Here is a 5,088-nt window from a genome sequence, read left to right on the forward strand (position 1 = left end):
TGAACAGAATAAGTTTTAGTTATTTACAGTCAAGTCAGAGAATTCAACTAGAAAATTTAAGAAACTAGTTTTTCGGTATGTCCACTCACAAAATGGGCCTTCTTCAAATCTCAACTTTTAATTTTTAAAATTATAGCTGTAAAGAAAAAACACAACAAATCCAGAAATGGAAAATTTACTCACTGGATAAGTGCAATTTGTCCCTTGGAAGTAAAATTACCTCAGTATGGGAAACCAATCCTCTTTATGTTGAAACAAGTAGGATGTCATGAAAAGACACTAGAAATAACAAACTCCATCAATGAAATTCAAACAAAAATTATTCCATCCAATAGAAGTGGTTCTAATTTTCCAATACATCTCAAACATTTTACTTACAAAAAAAAAACTCTTGGAGAATTCATTAGAATATTTCCATTAGTGTTAATTGACTAATTTTCTGACTCATCTATAACCAATAAAAAATAAATTGCTATATTAACTGAATTCATACTTTCCTGAGTAAATAAAAAATTAATTAACTGACAGAAACAATTCTTTGGCTTTTGATTAGACTTATATATTGAAGTATTTTACATCTTTTTCATTCTGCTAAATTAATTCACCAATTATTCTGTATTCCTGTTTCTTTTTTCTTAGAAGTGATTCCTCTAATGATAATATTTTATAGCTAAATAGAGTAGATGAATGATGTGATACAAATAATTAACTCCCACAAAGTGGGTAGGCATATTATTGCCTTTATTGTGATTCTTAAATAAAATATATTATCTAATAAAAATTCACATTGAAACAAATAGTTCATGTTTATCTCATACTGAAGACAATCGTAACTTTGAGCTAATCAGAGGAAGTAAACAAAGCAACACTTTCTGATAACTTCAAAACTTTAACAATAAATAATCAAGAACTAATTTTAAAACATTACTTCTATGACAGTATTTCCTGTTAGAATTTTTTTTAATCCAATACATTAGACTAAGAGTATATTGTTATATCTTAGAGATATTGGGTACAAATGTAGCTGTGTGGTTAAGAAGTTTGCTTTCTAACCATATGGTCTTGGGTTCAGTCACACTGTGTGGCAACTTGGGTAAGTCTTTCTGCTATAACTTTAGGCTGACCAAAGCCCTATGAGTAGATGTGGTAGACGTAAAATGAAAGAAGCCTGCCACATGTGTGTGTGTACACTAGTCTTAACATCATGTAAGGATTTTAAATGAGCATTATCACAATATGATGACCATAAATAAAGAACATCACTAAGTGGTGTTGTTTGTTTTTAGTCTTTCAAGAAAAGTATGTCTGGCAGTGGGAAAATAATACCTTGCCTGGAAACAAGAAGGGCATCCAGCCATAAAAAAAAAACCCTGTCTCAAGGAATTCCATTTGACCCAAACAAGCATGAAAAAGTGGATGTTAGACAATGATGATGGTTGTCTGATTAAATTTACTCTTTACTAAAGATCAGACTCTCAATTTCACTGAATTCAATTCAATTAATTGTACCCCTTTTCTCTTTAAATTTTAGCTAAGTTACAGTATTAGTCTGTAGCCCAACTGATTTATCTGAGTCACTGATACCTTAGTTTTGCTATTGTGTTATTTCATCCATATGAGAAATTTATAATAGCAACAGACCAGCTTCTGTCATAAGGTTAAATGTTAACTGGGTTTGACAAGCGGACATGTCATATGGTTTCAAGTTTACTCTGTAGTTAATTTCAACAAAATAGTGTGTATTTAACTAAATTATATGCATAAATAGTGTCTATTTATTACAAGGTTGCAATTTTTTAATAAGTCAATAAAAATTCAGTATTTGATTTGTGCATATTTTATGTAATCATATAAACATGTAAAATCTGAGTATTAATATCAACTATAAACAGGTAGAAGTAGAAACATAAATAGGGATAATAGCATTAACAGAAGATGAAGGAAGACTGAATTACAAAAAATTCAAAACTACCCTGAATTCCTGAGATTAACATGACCAGCAAAAAGTTTAATAGAAAACATCTTTGCATGTCTCAAAAAAGATTTGGAAGGTTGGACAATGACACCAAGACACTCAAGTGAATTAGTTTCAATTAGGAACAGTAGAAAGTGACAAAATAAGTCATAGTGACTCAGAAGTACATACAACTGAGCTAAATTGCCATAGAATAGAAAAACATGTCAAACCAATCTGGAAGAAATAATCCAAATTTCAGCTAAAATAAAATGTCAACATAATTTGTGTTGTTCCTACAAAAACAAGAATTGCTGCTATCAGAGAGCAAGATAAGTAAAACCAGCATATAGTATGCATAGACATAGGTATGGCTGCATGGTTAAGAAGTTGCTTTCATACCTACTTAGTTCCAGGTAGTATGGACAAGTGTCTTCTATAATAATATCCTTGAGTTGAACATGTCATGAATGGATTTGGGGGAAACTATGCAAAGTTTTGTATCTCTGCCGTAAGGCTTCATTTCCACACACGCCAGCTGAATTCAATTTGTCCTCAGTCGAAAGACACCTGTTGTTATGTCCTGTTATTATTATTATTATTATTTTTATTGTATTTTGTATTCATCTGTTTTTCCGTCCTTGTTTTCGTATACATTCGATGCTTTCTTCCAAGGAATCTAATGCTCTTTCCTTAGTTTTTCCTTGGGACTGGCCTGATTGGAGCAATCTCAAGATAAATCAGCCAAAATTGCGAGGATGATCCGGTTCTTGACTGAGGATAGAAAGCTTCGAATGATCCGTCCTTGTTTTTTTTTTGTATCGTCTATCTGGATGTTTTGTTGTCCCTTTTTGTATCACCTAGTTGTCCGGATGTTTTGCGTTCTTGTCCCATTTTGTATTTCATATATATATTAATGTTTGTTTTTATGTTCAGTTATAATAAAAACAATTTTACATTAATCTGAAGGATTACTCTATACATTTGTTGAGTACAAGTGTATTATTCTTTTAACAAGTGTAGTATTGACAGTGACTTCAAAGTTTTAGCCTGCTAAGCCATATTTATGTATGTATATACATCACATCATCATTGTTTTAACATCTACTTTTCCTTACTTGCATGGATCAGACGAAAATCAGTGAGGCAAATTTTCTATGACCAGATTTCCTTCCTGTCACCAACCTGCACCTATTTCATAAGAAGATAGCATTTCCCCATGACTGGATATGTTTTTCGTGAAAATCTGGAAATGAAAGACAATGCTTGTATCACAGTGATGCTCATTTGCTACTATCAAGCAGTGTCAAGTCAACAACACACAAAATATTTTTTGATGGTTGATCTATGAGTGTCTTTGTGTTTGTGTTCCCCACCACCACTTGACAATTGGTGTTAGCGTGTTTACATCCCCATAACTTAGTAGTTCAACAAAAGTGATCAATAGAACTAGTACCTGACTTAAAAAATATGTACAGGGATTGATTCATTCAAATAAAATTCTTCAAGGTGTTGCCCCAGCATGGCCTCAGTCTAATGACTAAAACAAATAAAAGATAAACAATAAATTCCAGAAAACTGCTTGCTATCATTAAATATACAGAATACAGTTTTCGTTTTTGAAATAAAATTTCATGACAATAAGAGATTTAAATTAGATGATACGTATTCTTTTTAGATGTAATTTGATATATTGCCACAGTTTGCAAGTTGACTTCTTTATTCTGTATGGATATGCAAAATAAATAAATATTTTATTAGAAATAACTTTAAATAAATCATTATTATGAACATAACTTGCCAAAGTATAACCCAAACCTAGAGAGATGAATTGCTCAGAATTGCCTGACAAACTAACTTTGAGTTTCAGTTCTTTTTTTAATCCTTTTACTGTGGAAAGCAAATGTATCCACTCAAAATTTCATTACCCTTAACTACAGAAAGCAGTTTTATATACCAACCTACCTTTTATTGATGAATATCATGCTTGAAAATATTTTTGTGCAGGTGTGGCTGGGTGGTAAGAAGCTTGCTTCCCAATCACATGGCTCTGGGTTCAGTCCCACTGCATGACACCTTAGAGCATTTGAACCAAGCTTTAAAGAAAAAAAGACCTGCTTTAGTGAATCGAAAAAGAGTGATGTTTCATCAAGACAAAGTGTGACCCTACACTGCAAAGATCACATCACAGAAGATCAAAGAGCTTGGTTGGGAAAACATTCCTCATCCACCTTATTCTCCCAACCTTGTTCCTTCAGACTACCATTTGTTTCTTAGTTTAGAGAATCATCTGGGGGGACAAAACTATCGCAAGCCAAGAAGAAGTAAAAACTGACATTTCAGAGTTCTTCGCTTTGAAACCAAAAGACTTTTACATTGATGGGATTAAAAAGCTTGTAAATAGATGGAAGGAAGTCATAGATAATCAGGGAAAGTACATTGATGATTAAATTTCAATTAAATATAACACTTGTTTTCTTTATTCAAAATTCGGACAGAACTTATTGGATGACTTGATATATGGTGACAGGATGTAAAAGCACCCATGTGGCAAAACATAAAAGCGCCCATGCATTGCCATGTAAAATCATCCAGCACACTCTGTAAAGTGGTCAGCATTAAGAAGGACATCCAGCTGTAGAAACCATGCCAAATTAGAGAGGAGTTTAGTGCAGCTCCCCAGCAATGATCAAACCATCCAACCCATGCCAGCATGGACAACAGATGTTAAATGATAATGATGATGATGATGATACATACAAACATATCAAACAATAAGAATGGGTGCTCAACACTGCATTTGTAGGTAAAGATTCTTTATTTGTGTATTAAGGCTACCATTAGTTTCATAATTGTTTAGGTATTCCTTAACATGAAACCAATGGTAGCCTTAATACATAAATTTATGTGTGTGGGGGTGTGTCTGTGTCTGTCCCACCACCACTGCTTGACAACTGGTATTGATGTGTTGTCCCCATAAATTAGCAGTTCAGCAAAACAGATCATTAGAATAAATACCATGCTTAAAAAAAGAAATAAGTATTGAGGCTTGATTCATTCAACTAAAGATTCTTCAAGGTGATGCCCAGCATGGTCACAGTCTAATGAATGAAACTAGTAAAGGATATAAGATA

The sequence above is a fragment of the Octopus sinensis genome, linkage group LG1 (assembly GCF_006345805.1).
Source record: "Octopus sinensis linkage group LG1, ASM634580v1, whole genome shotgun sequence".
NCBI lineage: Eukaryota > Metazoa > Mollusca > Cephalopoda > Octopoda > Octopodidae > Octopus > Octopus sinensis.